Below are 21,802 nucleotides of genomic sequence, written 5' to 3' on the forward strand. Positions count from 1 at the left end.
ATTTTGAGCATTTTTCTGAATATAAAGTTAATCCTGAGACGGCAAAAAAAATTTTTAAGAAAGTACAAGTAAACTATCAAAAGGCCAAATATATGAGGCAATATTGTTTTGGGACCTCTGTAAAGAAGATCACATAATGCCACTTGGTATATAGTGTTGTGGGAAGTCAGGGCCCCGAACGGCGGGACCCTGTGCTGTGCCGCACAGTTAGGCAGCAGCAGCCACGGAGCAGTAGCCGCCGTGGGAGAGAGCCATGAAGCACTAAGAGGTGGAGATCCTGGACGCAAAGACAAGGGAGAAGCTGTGTTTCCTGGACAAGGTGGAGCCCCACACCACCACTACAGAGATCAAGAACCTCTTTGCCAAGACCCCTCTGCAGTGGTACTCCGCCCACCAGTCCCTCCACCTGGATCCCAAGGGCAAGTCCCTGAAGGATGAGGATGTTCTGCAGAAGCTGCCCATGGGCACCACGGCCACACTCTACTTCCAGGATGTGGGGGCCCAGATCAGCTGGGTGACGCTCTTCCTAACAGAGTACGGGGGGCCTCTTTTCATCTATCTGCTCTTCTACTTCCGAGTGCCCTTCATCTATGGCAACAAATATGACTTCACATCCAGTCGGCACATGGTGGTGCACCTCACCTGCATCTGTCACTCATTGCACTACCTCAAGGACCTGCTGGAGACGCTGTTCGTGCACCGCTTCTCCCATGGTACCATGCCTTTGCAACATCTTCAAGAACTGCACCTACTCCCGGGGCTTCACCGGGTGGATGGCCTATTACATCAACCACCCTCTCTACACACCCCCTACTTACGGAGCTCATCTGGTGAAACTGGCACTCGCCAACTTTGTGATCTGCCTGTGCTTGGCAACTTCTCCATCCACATGGCCCTGCAGGACCTGTGGCCTGCTGGGTCCAAGACCTGGAAGATCCCGTACCTCACCAAGAACCCTTTCACGTGGCTCTTCCTACTGGTGTCCTGCCCCAACTACACCTACCAGGTGGGGTCCTGGATCAGTTTTGCCATCATGACACAGTGTCTCCCAGTGGCCCTGTTCTCCCTGGTGGGCTTCACCCAGATGACAATCTAGGCCAAGGGCAAGCACTGCAGCTATCTAAAGGAGTTCCGGGACTACCTGCCCCTGTGCATGCCCATCACCCCCTTCCTGCTCTGAGCGCTCACCCCTGCTGGGGCTCAGCCCCTCACCCTGGTGGCATTCTGGGGGAGGACTGGTGCCCACAGCTCTCCAGTACCTGGAATAAAGCCCACCTGCCCCAGTAGTGAAAAAAAAAATATATATATATATAATATATATATATATATACACACACACACACATATATATATACACATATATATACACACATATATATATACATATATAAAATTATATATATATACACACACACATATATAAAATTATATATATATATATATATATATATATAAAATTAGCTGGGTGCAGTGGCATATGCTTGTAGTCCCAGCTACTCGGGAGGCTGAGGCAGGAGAATCACTTGAACCTGGGAGGCAAGGCCAAGGTTGCAGTGAGCCAAGATTGCACTCCAGCCTGGAGGACAAGAGCAGACTTCATCTCAGCCTCCCCGGTAGCTGGGATTACAGGCACCTGCCACCACGCCCAGCTAATATTTTTGTATTTTTAGTAGAGAAGGGGTTTTGCCATGTTGACCAGGCATGGTGGCTCATGCCTGTAATCCCAGCACTTTGGGAGGCCGAGGCGGGCAGATCCCCTGAGGTCTGGAGTTCGAGACCAGCCTGGCCAACATTGTGAAACCCCTTATCTACTAAAAATACAAAAAAATTAGAAGGGCGTGGTGGCAGGCACCTGTAATTCCAGCTACACAGGAGGCTGTGGTGCATGGGCTGAGGGAACCCACCCCCAGTATTTCAATGTAGGTTCTTTCTATTTTCCCTAAGTGTCGGCCAATCTGAGAAATAAAGAGAAAGAGTACAAAGAGAGGAATTTTACAGCTGGGCTGCTGGGGGTGACATCACATATCGGTAGGTCCGTGATGCCCCCCTGAGCCACAAAACCAGCAAGTTTTTATTAAGGATTTCAAAAAGGGAGGGAGTGCAGGAACAGGGAGTAGGTCACAAAGATCACATGCTTCAAAGGGCAAAAAGGAGAACAAAGATCACATGCTTCTGAGGAAACAGGACCAGGGCAAAATCAGAAACTCCTGATAAGGGTCTACGTTCAGCTGTGCATGTATTGTCTTGATAAACATCTTGACAGAAAGCAGGGTTCAAGAGCAGAGAACCGGTCTGACCTCAAATTTACAAGGACGGGGTCTTTTCCCCACCCTAGTAAGCCTGAGGGTACTGCAGGAGACCAGCACTTATCTCAGTCCTTATCTCAACCACATAGGACAGACACTCCCAGAGCGGCCATTTATAGACCTCCCGTGAGGAATGCAATTCTTTCCCTAAGGTCTTAATATTATATTCCTTGCTAGGAAAAGAATTTAGCGATATCTCTCCTACTTGCACATCTGTTTATAGGCTCTCTGCAAGAAGAAAAATATGGCTCTTTTTGCCCGACCCCACAGTCAGTCAGACTTTATGGTTGTCTTCCCTTATTCCCTAAAATCGCTGTTATTCTGTTCATTTTCGAGGTGCACTGATTTCATATTGTTCAAACACACATGCTTTACAATCAATTTGTACAGTTAATGCAATCATCACAGGGTCCTGAGGTGACGTACATCCTCAGCTTACAAAGAAAACAGGATTAAGAAATAAAGTAAGACAGCCATAAGAAATTATAAGAGCATTATTAGGGAAGTGATAAATGTCCATGAAATAATCACAATTTGTGCTCCTTTGCTGCAGCTCCAGCCGGTCCCTCCGTTCGGGGTCCCTGACTTCCCGCAACAATATAGATAAAATCTTTTTGCTTGCCATTTAGTAAATAATGTCTTCCATAAGATGGAAAATATAAAATGTTTAATAATATAGTAGTCTGAAAATTACTACTCCCAAAGGGTTTTGCTCATTATTTTGTGTGACGTAAATATAAACATGAAAATGAGTCAGATTACTATTTTTTTCTAAATATCCTTTTCATTTTACACTAATATATGTTCTAGAGTCTAAAAGGTCATTATTAGCCTCCATTCTCTGACTTTTTTGGGGGGTCTTGTTGCTCATTAAAGGACAGTGAACAAGACAGGTAAGTACAAATTGCTCAATTTTTTCAGTGATAATTTTGTTATTTTGGTTTATTCCTCTCAAAACCCATGTCCTTTCAACTCTGCTCTACCTCAGACACTAGGATCCTCAATGTGGAGGAACATCATAGTGTAGAGATGCCACCAGCTTAGGAATCAAACAGACCAGGTCCTGAATCTACCAGACTGTGGCCAAGGGCAAGTATCCTCACTTTCCAATGTTCTGTTTCCATGTTGGTTAAACTCTACTGCAAAGGGGATAAAATAGGAATGCACATGTCCAACATAGTGCTTCCTGTGAAGCAAGTGCTGAATGAATGAATGAATGAACAAATTCACATGATTTTTTTTCTGTTTATATGATAAATAAACATCACCTAGGATACATTCATTGATCTATGCAAGTGTGCTATTTATTTTGTGATATGAAAGTGAAACTTATTTATTGTGTCTATAAGTATTGCATAATTTTTATTCAATAGTTTCTCTTCTAGTTCTCAATGCCATATGGTTTTAGCAGTTCAAATTACTGAAGCAAACTCTTTCTTTCCCACTCCTCTGTCTTTCTCTATCTCTTTTTCTCTATTTCTGAAAGCAAAATGAGAGAAATGAATGGATTAAAAAAAAAACAAAACAGGAATATAAACTTTCCACAATGAAGAAAGCAGCTAAAAGGCTTTATTTTCCTTTATTTGCCAAATTTGGACTTACAATAAGGAAAAGGAGTGCTGTTCTCTCAGTGTATTTCCCATATTAGTTGCCAGGGGTAACATAATATGAGAAACAAACAGGAAATCAGCGGGGCACAGGCTTACTGTCATAGTCTAAATCTTCCTTCTACGCCACATGTTTACAAACATGCTTGTTCCTCTTGACAAAAGCCGACACAGACATGCACCGACTTCAAGGCTTTCTATTGTGTGTGAAATGGTTTTGTTGAGGAGCTCCTGCTGTCAATTTTCAGACAATGCCGAGGGGGAGTGTCAGCTACTGACTACAAACTAGCTTGAACAGAAGATTAGAAGTACCCCTCTAGTACTCCCAGAGGGGTATCTAATCTCTGCATATAAACTCTTTGGGCTTATAAATATATATATTTTAAAATGAATAGGCACACAAGATTAGGAGTTGTTATGAAAAGGGAAACTTGGCTTAAATTGCCATCGTCTGGGCCAAAAGATACTGAAATTTAATGTTAGTGTCTTTGTTCCTTGGAGATCCTGCTGTGGTGCATTAGGAGGGATTTAGTCTCAGAAGTCAGTATGATAATAAACTTTGTTGAATTTCTGCTAGTCCTGTGACCGTTTACTGCTACTTACACAACAATGGCAAAATTCCTCTACAACCTGCGAGGATCCACAGTGTGAGAATTTTTATTATTTCCTTTCCTTGGGCTCTTCCAATTCAGGAGTCAAGTGTAAGTGGCACCAAAAAAAAAAAAAAAAAAAAATCCATATTCTCTGCCTCAATGTTGTCCCTTAACTCTGTAGTCAGTTAATTAAATATGTATTAAAAGACTTGATATAGGTGCTCCTAGAAAGGTGCTCCTAATAACTTACCTGTTCTTTTTCAGTCCCATGCACCCCACAGAGGTATCTTCTGTGCTGCTCTAGGGCTGAATCCTCAGCAGATATAAAGCTTAGAGGGGCTGGGGAACCCGGAGGATTAGCAATTCAGGCTTTGCTAAAACTCACGTGACATACTGCATTTCTAGTACTCCCAGAGGGGTATCTAATCTCTGCATATAGACTCAGAGTCCAGGTGACAATTCCTACTCTTCAGTATCAGGGCAGGGAAGTGGGGGAAGACAACTGGGAGGAAAGAATGTTACAAAGTGGCCTTACGTAGAATTGGAAGCAGCCTTGACGGAGGTATTTTAGGGACAACAAAAATAAATTAAACATTTTTTTCATGCTGCCAACAATTATTCAATTTCTTTGGCTGAAAACTTTAATGTATGTATTAACTCAACAAAAATCTCTTGTACATATATGCCAGGCACTGCCCTAGACACTAAAGATGTAGCAGTAAAAAATGCCAACAAGGTGTTTGTTTTAAAGAAGCATAATCCAAATCGAATGACTTGAACAGTAAGTAAGCTGGATTTTTCAGGCAATAATATGTTATTGGGAGTGAGTTTATTGGCTTTTCTTTAGAGGAGGTTTTAGGAGTAGTACAAGAAAAAAATGAAGAATTAAGTTCTGAAATCATCTCTTGATATTTGAGTGAGTGTGTGTGTGTGTGTGTGTGTGTGTGTGTTTATGAATAAAGGAGATTTGGAGTCTAGAGATAAACCCTTCCTTATTTGTCATTTTTATCAGACACAAACCAAGCACAATAGAAGAGGTTGACTTTGGACTTTAGTGAGACTGATGAAAGCATAACATTGAAGATGGCAAATCTACACTGATGTCTACACTTACAGACACTTTTGAAAGAAAACATACGATTCTTATTGGAAAAATAGCAAGAGACAAATTGGCTTCATTGCTACCTCTCAAATCAATGCTTAGCATTCCTTATATCAGGAACCCAGTTAATTTGTTTCTATCTCAGATGGTCTTTCTTTCACACTTGCTCCTTATAGTGAAAAGTGAAAATCCGGCAGAAAGTCTTAAAACTATAAATTTCGCACATTCAAGAGGAATTCATTTAACCCTGCTTATGTTTCTCCTTTCACTCTTGTAAATTACACACACTTATGAAGTAGAGAAAAAAAAATTTTCTTTTTTAAATATAGATTAAAATGTTTTTCTTAAATTATTCAACATTTAAATTTTTTTCCTAAAAAAGTTATAAACTAAATATTTACATAAGAAAGTAATTTTGAGTGAAGATAGCTAGTAGATTATGTAACAGATGTTTTTACTGATGTTTTAGGACATAAAAATGGACTTCAACCACTGAAGTTTTAGAACTAAGGAGCACCAATTCTCCTTTTACACTTATTTTCTGTACCTTGCATTTTGTCATTTCCTCAAATAAGATTTAGATGGTTTTTTGTTTCCTCTTTGTATTTTGTGACTGTTGAAAAATAGAGTATCCTTTGTAGATACTGTAAGTACCATAAAATGAGACCATGACTTCTGTTTCCTTTATATTCCCCATAACTCCTGGTACTCAGTAAAACAGGTCACGTTTGTTGAGTGAGTTTAAGTGAGTAAATGGAGTAACTATTGTGATGCCCATGTGAAGACAGGACAATCAACTATAGCTATAGAACTGGAAGATTCTTCTAAAGTAAGATTTCCTGGGTTACAATTTTTAATCTTAGACATTTGAATCAATCATAATTACTTGAGTGACGTAACTATAGTCAACTAAACATATCACATGGAGCTTAAAGAAATACAATTAGTGTTAAAATATGTAATATATAAGTTTTTCAGCTGTTCTTTTTCTGGAATTGGAGGTTTAGGTGAGTGGGTGTAAAAGGAAACAAAGCATCACTGCAGAACTTTAAGGTTAGTAGTATGAAGAAATAATTTATGAGAATAAAATAAATAGAATATGAGTTATCCTTTTGTGTTCCAAAGAAAATGCCTTAGAGAGGTTATGAATAAAGAATACTCATCAAAGCAGAAAAATTCAAAAGGATGCAAACTCCACAATTTCATTAACAGTGCACATGTTTTTATATCGGCTGATATTTCCTCTGCAGATGTTACTTTGAAAGTTTGGATTTCTGCTAGATCTTTGCCTCTAATGCACCTGACTTCGGTCTAATCACTGAGACTTGGTTAGGAAAGACCAGCTGGAAGTTGTTTCTGGAGATGGAGCTTTATGTTTTCCCAAGGTGAGTGTAACTTTTTTGTTTTGGTATAGAAAAGGTCTTTTGTAAAGCAACCCAGTATTGTAAAGTTATGGTATAAATCTGCTTGAGCGTTCTCCTGGGAAATAGTAGAGCAAGCAGAATTAAGCTGACATGCTGTTTCCTCTACCTGCACCTGACATTTACTGACTTCAGCTCATATGTTGTTATGTTTATTGTTGTACTCCAGTAGACCCCAAATTATTAAATAATTGGTTGCTGCACACGAATAAAATGATTTGCGATTTCCCTACATACATGTCTCATCACTTCAATGGAACAAATTATCACAGAATTATTTCAATTTATTATAAGGTAATTGAACGTTGATTGAGGAAATATAGTAAGAAGGAAAAAAATTAATAGGAAACATTTATTTTTAGAAAGAAAACTGCTTTCCTCCTACCAATATGTGGTATATCTTCCCTGGTGGAATTCTGATCAATGGACAATTACACTGACTAAGACAAGAGGGTCTTGGTCACACCCTCTGTTGTTGCTACTATTTAACATTACACCCAGTTCTACTGGTATTCTGAATAACATAACAACAGCAACAACAAAAATAAAAATGGATGAACAACCAAAGAAATGCTGACAAGATTTTCATTCAAAAGTTAGTTGAATCACAAGGTTTGAATTCTAGCCTTGTGATTTACTAACTATGAAACCATGGGCAAGGTTTGTTCTATCAGTTTTCTTTCAGTGTTTTTTTATAGAAAATAAGAAGATAGAAGGTTAATAGCTATTCTTTATGATTCAAAGTAAATTCAATTTATATCACTAATGAGAAAAAATCTTAAAAAATTGGCACATACCTGTAAAATATTATTTAGTATTTGTTACATGTAGTTAGTAAAGTAAAATATGAAGTTTATAATTTGAAATATTAGCATCATACTTGCTGTTTTTCTAGGAAAACATAATCTCCTGATACTAATTAAGTCACTTAATTCTGGCATCTACAATATATTTGTAAAATAGAATACAACAAAAGAGTACGTCCTATCATTTCAGAGACATCATTGCTATCATGTTTTTCTAAAGTGTCATTTAAATTATTTTTGGTTAGATTTAAACATGTTCATTTTTGGAGTTTCTTCTCATTCTAAAAATCCCTTATCATGTGGAGGCTTTTATGAAAAAACTATATATAGTCATACACCATATACAATGTTTTGGTCAACAATGGACCGCATATATGACAGTAGTTCCATAAGGTTATAATGGAGATGAAAAATTCCTGTCACCTAGAGATATTGTAACCATCATAACGTCATAGTACAATGCATTACTCACATGTTTGTGGTGATGCAGGTATAAACAGATCTACTGTGCTGCCAGTTGTATAAAAGTATAGCACATGCGATAATGCACAGTACATAACACTTGAAAATAAACCAGAAACTATGTTACTGATTTATGTATTACTGTACTATAAATTTTATCATTATTTTGGAATGTATTCCTTTTTGCTTGAAAAGTTTACTGTAAAATAGCCTCAGACAAGTCCTTCAGGAAGTATTCCAGAGGAAGGCATTGTTATCACAGGAGGTGACAGCTCCATACATGTTATTGCCCCTGAAGACCTTCCAGTGAGACAACATGTAGAGATGGAAACAGTGATACTGATGATCCTGACCCTGTAGGCCGAGGCTAAGTTAGTTAAGATGGGGCCAAACTTAGTCCAATATGACTGGTATCCTTATAAGATGGCCATGTGAAGACAGCGACACCCAGAGAGAATGCCATGTGACAATGAAGGCTGAGACTGGAGTTGTGCCGCTGTAATCCAAGGAACACTGAACACTGCCAGCAAATCACTGGAAACTGAGGAGAAGCAAGGAAGGATTTTTCACACATGTTTAAGAGAGAGCATAGCCCAACTGATACCTTTGTTTCAGACTGCTAGTCTCTGGAACTATGACACAAACATTTGTTTTTGTAAGCTACCCAGTTTGTGGTATGTAGTTTGTTATGTCAGCCCTAAGAAACTAGTACCTGCAGCCACGGCAGTAATTAACATTCACTCAGTGCCAAGGTGTGTATCATGCATTGAGAATTCTCTAAGTCCATAAGGCATTTCCTAGCATTAATTATATTCTATGGACTAAGACACTGAGACTAATAGAGGTACATTAGTTGGCCCAAATTTTCACATGTAGTATGTGGCAGAATTTCATGACAGTTGTTTTTGATCCTTGAACCTGAGCACAGGAATCATTAGTCCAACTTTGAAGATGAGGAAATTGAGAGTCAAAGAGATTGATACACCCTTTGCCTTATCTTTTTGAGGTTAAATGTATTCATTTCCTGTGGTCTTTTTCTGGTGGCTACAGACCCAACATTTTTTTCTGTTACTTTTTTCTTTTCCTAAGTATATTCCCCTCATTTTTGGAACCCCAAAATTAGGGAATAATCTGATATAACTATATCTCAGTGACGGGTTAGGAAGAGGATGACTCTGCTGTTCATACATGTATTTCTTTAAGCATTTCAGCACTTTTATGGGCCAATCTTGAACAGTGAGTGAGTTTAATGCCTGTTTTTTAAATGACACGAACAGTATGATTATAAGAATAACCATCATTTATTGAGCATTACTAATGTACCAGGTTCTTACATACATGGCTTTTTTTAAATCCAGCAAAAGTCCCACAAGATCATTAATATTATTTTATTTTTAATGTAAGAAATAATTGAAGCTCAAGTTTCAGTTATTCTCCAAGGTTACAGAGTAGCAAGTGACCCAGAAGAGATTCAAATCAAGTTTAGCAGAATCCTAAAGTTCAGGTAACTGTTATTCTAATTCTCCTTCACTAAATAATATTACTATTCATGTACTATTAACAAAATGAGACATGCATGGAAATTTTAAACTGGATCCTTTTTAGGCTCTAGATTCAGAGTTACAGCCATGTGTCTGATACTGATCTGAGAGTGACATTGGGAGGTTGGTGTCTGTTGGAAATACCTGGACCAAGTTTGCAGGTCAAAGTCTACATCAGTTTCTGGAACACAGAGGAAAATGATAAATCTATATTTTGCCCCAACACTGACCCTTGAGAACCAAAAGTCAAGAGTATGACTGCAGCCTTTCCCTTAACATTAGATCTGATGGAGAAGGTTTAATGACCTTGAAGTTTAAAATGAAAGTTTGTAAAACTCCAAGAGATGAGCAATGTCCATGTTTAGTAAAAGGAGAGGAGCGTTGTCAAAGAATATAGAAGAAGCTCAACTATGAGGGACTTCTCTAGCGTATTAGTGTTAGAAAAGAATAATTAGGAAACTGAAAACTCAAAATTGTGCCTCTTACAACTTTTTATGCCTGCTGATAGAGTTTCTATGTTGTCCCCACTAAATCTCATGTTGAATTGTAATCCCCAGTGTTGGAGGTGGGGCCTGGGGGAAAGTGTTTGGCTCACGAGGGTGGATTTCTCATGACTTGGTGCTGTCCTCATGATAGTGAGTGAATTCTTGCTAGATCTAGTTGTTTAAAGGTGTGTGGCACCCCCCGCCCCCCACTAAACTCTCTCTCTTGCTCCCACTCCTGCCATATGAGACGCCTGCTCCCCCTTTACTTTCCATCATGATTAGACGCTTCCTGAGGCCCTCACCAGAAGCAGCTGCCAGCACCATGCTTCTTGTACAGCCCGCAGAGCCAGTTAAACCTATTTCCTTATAAATGAACCAGTCTCCAGTACTGCCTTATAGCAATGCAAGAATGGCCTAATATACCTGAAAATATCTTGAAATTTACTTGCATATACTAAGGGATATACCTACCTCACTTTGAAGACCACTGTATTAGAGGGCTGGACTATCAAATTTATTGCGAGAGTTAAGGTGTCACTTAACTTCTTTATTCCTAAATTTTTTCATAGGTAATATGAGAGTAATAGTTTACTTCTTCTAAAATTTTCATTAGCATTAGATAACAATCAGAGAAAATGCCTTTCTTTGCTTGTTTCATAGTGTGCTAGACCATTGTTGCATTGATATAAACAAATAACTGAGACTGGGTAATTTATAGAGAGGAGAGGTTTAATTGGCTCCTGCTTCTACAGGCAGTACAAGAAGTATGGTGGTGGCATCTGCTTCTGGTGAGAGCCTCAGGCAGCTTTTACTCGTGGCAGAAGGCAAAGTGGGAGCTTGAGAGTGGGGAGGAGGTGTCACACACTTTTAAACATCCAGATCTCACAAGAACTTTTTCTTTTTTTTTTTTTTTTTTTGAGACAGAGTCTTCCTCTGTCGCCCAGGCTGGAGTATAGTGGTGAGATCTTGGCTCCTTGCAACCTCCATCTCCTGGGTTCAAGTGGTTCTCCTGCCTCAGCCTCCTGAGTAACTGGGATTACAGGTGTGTACCACTATGTCCACCTAATTTTTGTAATTTTAGTAGAGACGAGGTTTCACCATGTTGGCCAGGCTGGTCTCAAACTCCTGTCCTCAAGTGATGGTCCCACCTCAGCCTCCCAAAGTGAGGGATTACAGGTGTGAGCCACCATGCCCGGCCCTCACAAGAACTTACTATGGTGAAGACAGCACCGAGGGGATGGCTGTAAACCGTTCACCAAAGATCCACCCTCATGATGCAAACACCTCCCACCAGGCCCCACCTCCAACACTCGGGATTACAATTCAACATGAGATTGGTAGGGACAGATACAAACTATATCATGCAGCAAGTGTCCATTAAAAATAATATTTAATATTATTAGTATCATAAGGTCCACAAGTCTCTTTTTATAAAAAACATAAGAATAGATACATTAATGCAGATGAAACAGGATCCATTACCATTCACACATTAGACCAGGTAGATTTTCACATTGATAGATTATTAGCTCACACAGTAGAGATTCATAGGAAAGAATTCAACCCCTTCAATTTCTTTTCATGATTGAAAATATTGCGTTGACACCATTAACTTGTTTTTCTCTTCTCATTGAATAATTCGCTATAATTGAGGCTCACAATAGAGGTTTTACGACAGTGTCTTTCAAGAGGCAGGTAAATACATTAATGATTGTGAGATCCAGTTATTGGTTTATGACAACATTTTTCAAAGTTAAATAAAAGAGAAAATCATATTAGAGTGGGTAACTCATGGTAAAGGTGAGTATTTTTTTCATAAAACATATGTATTGATTATGTGTGAATATAACAAGGCAAATGCATCTCTTAGAATTATTTTCAGTTAGAAAAAATCAAAGGGCTCTGTTTATAATCATTTATGCCAAGGGGACCTAAGTAGAGTCACACAATGTATGATACATGCTCTCCTCGCCTGAAAGCAGGGGTCTTCCTCTGTGACTCTGGCCTGAGGCTTAAATAGTTTACATTGGTCACAAGATTAAGACAATGAAGACTGATATATATATATATACTTATACATGTACACACATACTTGTAAATATGTAATACTAGATCCTTTACAGAGTATTTACATTTCAAATATCTCCTTCTATGAACCCCATAACACATGCTAGGTGGGTCTGGCATCTACTGCATGCTTAGGAAATAAATTCTAGAGGGAAGTGAATTACATAGGGCCACTTAGTAAATCACTATGGGACCAGAACTAGAAGCCAGACCTTTTGACTTCTGCTGTAGAATTCTTTATACTAGTAGCTCTCAAATACTGGTCACCTAAAGAGTTACATGAAGAGTTTTAAAAAATACAAAATCCTAAGTACTTTTAAGTTTTAAGGAATGTGAGAAGAAGAAGAAGAAAAAAACCTTGCATTTCTGCCTCACCATCTTTGAAGCATGAATGAAAATGTAAACTAACATTTATTCACCCATTGATTTTAAATTTTTCTCAAAAATTTATATCAAAACACGGAAACATAAAAGTGACTGAGACATTTGTACCTTAAATTGTGACGCATTCATTCTCAGAAGAGTCGTGACTCTTATCTTTGCATGTGCCTTGAAACAGTGTAGATCGATAGTGGGTAATAGAAAAGTTAAGTACCACTCTAGGAATGGACTTATTCAAGGGATTGCATAGGCTGCAGAACACGTCCCTTCTATACTCCGTAAGCAGAGCTTATTGCCACAGTCTATGAGTTTGTTAAAGTGAATTTAAGCAGCAGATGCTCTTTGTTTCCCACCCAGGCTTCCTGCTTCCAGGGCTCAGCCTTTAATTCTTCATCCCCACGATATTTCAGAAACTGGGCACACATAAAAAACATGCTAGAGTAAGTATTATTTTTAGCAGTGTTTTTTCTTTTGATTATACAGTAGGAAGATTATCACAGACGTTCAGTTCTTCATTCACTTCTGGTTCCTTCTGAAATCTTACTGCTAATTCAAATGCACATTCATCTATTAAAGTCACTTTAATTTTCTAACAAAGAACACACTTCAACAATTCTCCTCCTCATCATGCCCACACATTACGACTCCTCTGTTGAAGTGCATGTTTACATGAAAACACCAAGTAGGGATTTTAATCCTGGTTTAGTTACTAATTTGTTGGGTGCTCTTACTCAAACTTTAAACCCATTATGCCTTAATTTCTATATCTGAAAAATGAGGTGTGTACAATAAAGAGTTTTTAAAGGTCTGTTTTAGTTCTAAAAATCCGTGATCCTCAGATTAGGAACTAACAATTATATTCTGAAAGCTTACATTTGGTTCATATGTAGATTTAAGAAAGTATCAAAAACTACATAACAAGTAAGATAAACTGATGGTTTGACAGAGGGATGAATAGTTGAATGGGTATGTGATAAAGCAAGTATAGTAAAATATTAATGGTAGGTGGAAGGTATACAAACACTCACTTTAATTTTTCTCTATGTTTGAACATCTTTACAATGAATCATTGAAAAATGCTATTGTTCATGTACATATATAATTAAATCTTTAATTCTCTGTATATTTTATATGTATATTTTATATATATATATAATTAAATCTTCTAAAAGCTACAGCTACTCACAAAGTCATATTTGAGATTCTTTAAAATAATTACACACACATGCTCTCCAAAGGATGTCTTTCCTGATTTGTCCAGCATATTAAGAAATAAAAACTACAGTTTCTATTTCTTAGACTTTGCTCCATAATTCCAAGAGATCCAGAGGATTCCATGGTGATTTCAGAGCATGTCAAATTCACTGCAGCTGCAAAACACATGGTTTAGGCAGCTCACAGTGGCACTTTGAAATGTGATCTGAATTGATTAAAAGCTTGTGATAACTACAAACTTTATTTTAGGGTTTATGATGTTTGGGATAATATGGGAAATAATATGATATTATATTGCTTACTGATTCCTATCATTTAAAAAATTTTCAACCACCCCATTTAGGCATGATTAATTTATGTTTCCTCAATTTTTTTAATGGCATATGCATATCATTTAAGTTAAAGTGAACTAAATTAAACATTATTTTGTGAATTGCAGCATTTTGTTGTCTGAGTAATAAGGCAGAGAGAAAGGTGGGAGGGAAAGAGAGAGAGAGAGAGAGAGGCATTCTCTGTGCTGTTACATTGAATATGGCATAACTTTATCCCATGAAGGTTCCAGAAAACAGCCTTAGCTTGCCACCTTGAAAATGAAGCTTTAGATGCAGTGGAAATATTAGGGCTTTGCTGGTTTCAAGGCTTCCAAAGAGGAATGGCAGTAACATTACCTGAGAAGACTAAACTGTGGACATGATAATAGCCAGAAAGAGAGGCTAGTCCGCATGGCAGAAGTAAAAATGCCAAGGAGAATTAGCGGGAATACCCAGCACAACTGAAAGCAGAGACTGGAATATACAGTGTGACCCGGCAGAGGATGGCCACAACTGGAGGGCAGGAAAAATTAGCTAACACTTTGAGTCAGCTGAAAACACTTATTTATATTTCAGTGAAATAATCCTGGAGACATACTTGAAATATTCAGAAGTTGTAGGAATGAAATATGTGGCAATATTAGGAGGGACTAAGAACCAGTGATACAAAGCATATGCGTGCGCGTGCACACACACACACACACACACACACCCTACATGCACATCTGTCTATATTTCTAATATTTAGAACAATTTTTTAATCTGAAAATTGGCAAAACACATAGGCCATTACTGGATAGGTCCTTAACTGAGGCCATAACCTGTTCTTCAGTTTTGTCGTGTCTCTCCTACCCACTTTGTTTCTATGTTCTTCTGAGTCTTCACCTAACACTTGTCCCTGGCAGTCCACGCAAGACCATAATTCTTTGTTTTATAGCTGATTTCTCTTACAGATAGTTCAGCTTCTTCATATAGCCTCAAAGTTCAGTTGGACAAATATTATGTAAATGTTTTCTCGCTCTCCCTCTTGAATTTCCACTTGCTACTGCTCAGACATGTACATTGCAAAAACTAGAGAAGGTATGATATCTTTGAATATCAAGTTGTCTGCTGCCAAAAATGTCTCATCTTACTAATGTCCTCTATTCAGTGGAAAAGGGTTACTACTTGTCTATGGCTTTAGAAGGAAAAAGTAACTTATTTGGAAGAAAGGTTCAAGATGGCTGACTAAAGACAACTGGCACTCACCTCCTCCAGAAAGAAGAACCAAATTAGATAAATAGTAGATTATCATACTTTGAATAGCACATCTAAGAGAAAACCCTGGAAATCAGTAGAGACAGGAAACACCTGAGGCATGGCAGAAGAGCCAAGTAAGGCAGCCTGCTTGCCCAGGATTGGCTGGGAGCCTAGAAAGTCTCCCCACTACAGGGAAAGAGTAAGCGAGGGATCCCCAGTGGCCCATATTCCCATCATGGACTCATGAAATCTTATCCATTGGAGAGCCCCTCAACTTTCATGAGCCTTGAGACTAGTACAGGGAGCTGCCTGGAGTGCTCATGACAGCATTGCTCCAGAGGGGAAGCTCAACTGGGTTCTACACACCTGCCTGAGACTCAAGCAGCTGCAGTATGATGCCATTTGTCATTTGGAGAGTCCAGTTCCCACTAGACTATATACTGACCTGGGACCAAATAGCCCCTTCATCTCCATATCCCTGGAGCCTCAATGATGTACCTTTACAGCCACCCAGAACACTTCAGCCACACATTGCTAAATGAACCCAGCAGTGTGGCAGAGTGATATGGTTTAGCTATGTCTCAACCAAAATTTCATCTTCAATTGTAGCTACGATAATTCCCATGTCTCATGGGAGGGACCCAGTGAGAGGTAATTGCGTCATGGGGGCAGTTCTCTCCCATGCTGTTCCCATGTTAGTGAGTAAGTCTCACATGATCTGATGGTTTTATAAAGGGGAGCTGCCTTGCGCATGCTCTCTATGCTCTCTTTCCTGCAGCCATGTAAGACATGCCTTTGCTCCTCATTTACCTTCAGCCATGATTGTGAGGCTTCTCTAGCAATGTGGAACTGTGAGTCCATTAAAATCTCTTTTCTTTATAAATTACCCAGTCTTGGGTATGTCTTTATTAGCAGCATAAGTACAAACTGATACATTAAATTGGTACCAGTAGAGTGGTGTGCTGCTGTAAAGATAAATGAAAATGTGAAAGCAACTTTGGAACTGAGTAACAGGCAGAGGTTAGAACAATTTGGAAGGCTCAGAAGAAGACAGGAAGATATGGAAAGTTTGGAACTTCCTAGAGACTTGTTGAATGGCTTTGACCAAAATGCTGATAGTAATATGGACAATAAAGTCCAGGCTAAGGTGGTCTCAGATGGAGATGAGGAACCTGTTGGGAAATAGAATAAAGGTGACTCTTTCTATGTTTTAGAAAAGAAAATGGTGGCATTTTGCCTCTGCCCTAGAGTTTCGTGGAAGTTTGAACTTGAGAGATGATTTAGGGCATCTGGTGGAAGAAATTTCTAAGCAGCAAAGTGTTCAAGAGGTGACTTTGGTGCAGTTAAAAGCATTCAGCTTTATGTATTCACAAAGATATGGTTTGGAATTGGAACTTATGTTTAAAAGAGAAGCAGAGCATAGAAGTTCAGAAAATTTGCAGTCTGGTGATGTGATAGAAAAGAAAAATCCATTTTCTGAGGAAAAATTCAAGCTGGCTGCAGAAATTTGCTTAAGTAATGAGGAGGCAAATTTTAATCACCAAGACAATGAGAAAAATGTCTCCAGGGCATGTCAGAGACCTTTGCAGCAGCCCCTCCCATCACAAGTCTAGAGACCTAGAGGGAAAAAATGGTTTCATGCACTGGGCCCAGAGCCCCCCGGCTGTGTGTAGCCTGGGGACTTGGTACTCTGCATTCCACCTGCTCTAGAACTGGCTAGAACAAGCCAAAGTACAGCTCAGGTCACGGCTTCAGAGGGTGCAAGCCCCAAACCTTGGCAGCTGCCATGTGATGTTGGGCCTGTGGGTGCACAGAAGTCAACAATTGAGGTTTGGGAATCTCCGCCTAGATTTCAAAGGATGTATAGAAACACCTGGATGTCCAGGCAGAAGTGTGTTGCAGGGGTAGAGCCTTTATGGAGAGCCTCTGCTAAAGCAGTGCAGAAGGGAAATGTGGGGTGTGAGTCCTCACACAGAGTCCCCATTGGGGTACTGCCTAGTGGAGTTGTGGGAAGAGGGCCACCATCTTCCAGACCTCGGAATGGTAAATCTATTGACAGTTTGCACCATGCACCTGGAAAAGCCAGACAGTCAATGCCAACCTGTGAAAGCAGCCAGGAGGTAGGGCTGTGCCTTGCAAAGCAGAGCTGACCAAGACCATGGGAACCAAAGGTCTCTGACATGCCCTGGAGACATTTTTCTCATTGTCTTGGTGATTAAAATTTGCCTCCTCATTACTTAATTGCCTCTTGCATCAGTGTGACTTGGATGTGAGACATGGAGTCAAAGGAGATCATTTTGGAGCTTTAAGATTGACTGCCCCCACTAGATTTTGAACTTGCGTGGAACCTGTAGCCCTTTTGTTTTGGCCAATTTATCACATTTGGAATGGCTGTATTTACCCAATGCTTGTATCTCCATTTTATCCAGGAAGTAATTAACTTACTTTTGATTTTGCAGGCTCATATGTGGAAGGGATTTGCCTTGTCTCAAATGAGACTTTGGACTGCAGACTTTTGAGTTAATGCTGAAATGAGTTAAGAGTTTGAGGGACTGTTGGAAGACATGATTGTGTTTAGAAATGTGAGGACATGAGATCTGGGAGAGGCCAGGGGCCAAATGATATGGTTTGGCTGTGTCCCCACCCGAATCTCATCTTTAATTGTAGCTCTCATAATTCCCATCTGTTGTGGTAGGGAACTGGTGGGAGGTAATTGAATAATGGGGGCAGGTCTTTCCTGTGCTGTTCTCATGGTAATACTTAAGTCTCATGAGATCTGATGGTTTTATAAAGAGGAGTTCCCCTGCATATGCTCTCTTGCCTGCTGCCATGTAAGACATGCCTTTTCTCCTCCTTCACCTTCCACCATGATTGTAAGGCCTCCTCAGCCATGTGGAACTGTGAGTCAATTAAACCTCTTTCCTTTATAAATTACCCTGTCTCAGGTATGTCTTTATTAGCAGTGTGAGAACAGACTAATACACATGGTCTGCAGCACTCTAACCCACAGAGTCCCACATCCTGGGGAACAGGCAGCAGTGCACCAGGGAGGCTGCTCTCAGGACAAAGGGAGGCAAATCGTGTGCTCCCCAGAGTCTGAAAGCCACCTTCCTGGGATCACTGCACTGACAGCAATCCTACCACTCTCAGAAGCAGGACTGCCATACACTTGCATGTATCCCAAGGATGGGCTTTCCCTGCCTGCCACCACCACTGTCACTGTTGCCACTCAAGCATGCTGCCTGGAGGCCTGGAGATTATTCTGTCCTTGCTAACACAGCCTGATGCCATGCACACCATTAGGTGGACCTGAGGACAGGCCCACTCGACCTAGCACTGCACCTTCCAGTACCTGAGCATGCTGCCTGGGGACCTGAGGATCACCCTGTTGTCAGTTACCCCAGGAACATGTGTGCATCACCAGAGGGCCTAACAATAGACCCGGACACCCCCAGCACCCAAGCACATCATCCAGAGGTGTTGGGATTGTCCTGCCATGTCCACTATTGCCAGCATCTGTGCAGTCTTCCTAAGTGCCTGAGATAAACCCACTCAGCCTGTTGCTACAACCACCATTGGCACCCACCCACATGTACCACCTGGGGACCTGGGGACTGGCCTGCCCAGCCATCTTAGCCACTGCTAAAACCAGCATTACTGTCTGGGGTACAAGGGTCATCCTGCACTGTCACTGCCATTGTCCATATCATGCACACTGCCCAGGAGCCTAAGGTTCTACCTGTCCACCTAGGCCACTGCTACCACTTCTGTCACCTGAGCAAGTAGTCTGGAATCTCAATAATTGTCCCATCTGGACCTGCTAACACCTGCATATGCTGCCTGGGGGCCCAAGGACAGGCATACTCAGCCCACTGTTGCCAGGGCCTGGAGCCAAGAACAGGCCCATTCAATATTCCCATCCAAAGCAAAGCCTCACCACAACCTCCACTAACAACTATAACCTAACGCACTGAGGAAATCACAGACAACACTGAAGCTGCTTGAAGTTGAAGAAATACTAAGATTACATTACTGCATGCACCCTATATCAAAGCTAAAGTGCCCTACCAACCAATATTATTAGTACATCTTTCAAGAAAAAAATCTAAAAATGCCAACCCCCCAAAATGGAAAAAGTGACTGTTACACCAGAGGCACAAATATCAATGAAAGGACACAATAAAGAGGGAAAAAAGGGTAATATGAGACCTCCAAAGAAAAACAATAATTCTCCAGAAACAGATTCCAATGAAAAAGACATTTGTAAGATGGCTGAAAAATAATTTAAAAAAATGATATTAAAGAAGCTCATTGAGATACAGGAGAACAAAGAAAAACAATAGAAAGAAATCAGAAAAAATATTCAGGATATGAATGAGAAACTTGCCAAAGAGATAAGTATCATAAAAAGGAGCCAAACAGAAATCCTAGAACTGAAAGTCAGTGAATGAAATAAAAATACAATTGAGAGCTTCAACAATATCTTGAAACAGTAGTTTCAGAACTTGAAGATAGGTATTTGAAATAATCCAGTCAAACAAAAAAAACCAAAAGAATAACAAAGAATAAAGAAAGCCTATCTGACATATGGGACACTACAAAAAGATAAAATAAACAAATTATTTATATTCCAGAAGGCAAAGTGAGAATGAAAGGGTGCAAAAACCTATTTAACAAAATGATAAATTAAAACTTCCCAAGTCTACCAAGAGATTTGCACATCCAGGTATATGAAGCCCAGCAATCCCCAAACAGATAAAATCCAAAAATGTCTCCACAGTACATTATAGTCAAAGTGTCAAAAGTCAAAGACAAAGAGAGATTCCTATAAACAGCAAGAGAAAAGCATCTAGTCAAAGATAAAGGAAACTTTATCAGTCTAACAGCAGATTTTTCAGCCAAAGCCTTACAGTCCTGGAGAGAATGGGGTGATATATGCAAAGTGCTGAAGGGATAAAATACTGATACCTGAGAATACTACATCTAGCAAAGTTATTCTTCATAAGTGAAAGAGAAATAATGCCTTTCCCAGGAAAAGAAAACTGAGAGAATTCATCAGCACTACACTAGCCCTACCAGAAATGCTTAAGGGAGTCCTATATCTGGAAGTGAAAGGATAATATCTACCATCATGAAAACACAGAAAAGTATAAAACTCATTGGTAGAGCAAACATACATGAGGAAGAGAAAGGAGTCCAATGTTACATTACAGAGAACCATACAATCACATTGATAAACAGTAAGAGAAAAAGAAAGGAACAAAGACTATAAAAAAAATGAGAAAACAATTCAGAACATAACAAGGATAAGCCTTGACATATCTAGAATAACCTTTTATGTAAATGAATTAAATTTCCCACTTGAAAAATTAGGACTGGCTGAATACATTTTTTTAATGATCTAATTATATGCTGTCTACAAGAAACTCACTTCACATGTAAAGATACATGTAGACAGAAAAAAAAAGGATGAAAAAAGATATTCCATGAAAACAGAAACAAAAAGCAGCAGGCGTATCTATTCTTATATTAGGTAAAACAGACTTTAAGTCAAAAATCATAAAAAGAGACAAAGAAGGTTATTATGTAATGAAAAAGGGATCAATTCAGTAAGAGGGTATAACAACTAAATATGTGTGAAACAATGGAGCACACATATATATATATATAAAGCAAATATTATTTGATATAAAGGGAGAAAAAGACTCCAATATAATAATAGTTGGGGATGTCAGTACCACAGTGTCAGCATTAGACAGATCATCTAGACAAAATATCAGTAAAGCAACACTGGATTTCAATGGCACTTTAGACCAAATGGACTTAACAAACACCTACAGAACATTTTATCCAACAGCTACAAAATACACATTTTTCTTATCAGCACATGAAACATTCTCCAGAATAGACCATGTGTTAGACCACAAAATATGTCTCAAAAAACTTCAAAAAACCAAAATCACACCAAGTATTTTTCTGAGACAACAGCATAATAAAACTAAAAATCAACAAGGGCAACTTTTGAAACTGTACAAATACCTGGAAATTAAATAACATGCTTCTGAACAACCATTGGGTCAATTAAAAAATTAAAAAGAAATAAAAAGCATTTACTGAAACAAAGGAAAATGGAAACCCAACAAACAAAATCTGTGGAATACAGCAAAAGCAGTGCTAAGAGGGAACTGTATAGCAATAAATGCCTACATCAAAGAAGTAAACAGACTTCAAATAAATAATCTAATGATGCACTTCAAGAGACTAGA

At 39.2% G+C, this 21,802-nt stretch overlaps 1 pseudogene; it reads left to right on the forward strand.

Moving 5' to 3' along the window:
* Window positions 1-253: 253 nt before the first annotated feature.
* LOC129480226 (very-long-chain enoyl-CoA reductase-like) lies at window positions 254-1,183 on the forward strand (annotated as a pseudogene).
* The last annotated feature ends 20,619 nt before the right edge of the window (window positions 1,184-21,802 follow it).

This window comes from Symphalangus syndactylus, chromosome 4 (genome assembly GCF_028878055.3).
Source record: "Symphalangus syndactylus isolate Jambi chromosome 4, NHGRI_mSymSyn1-v2.1_pri, whole genome shotgun sequence".
NCBI lineage: Eukaryota > Metazoa > Chordata > Mammalia > Primates > Hylobatidae > Symphalangus > Symphalangus syndactylus.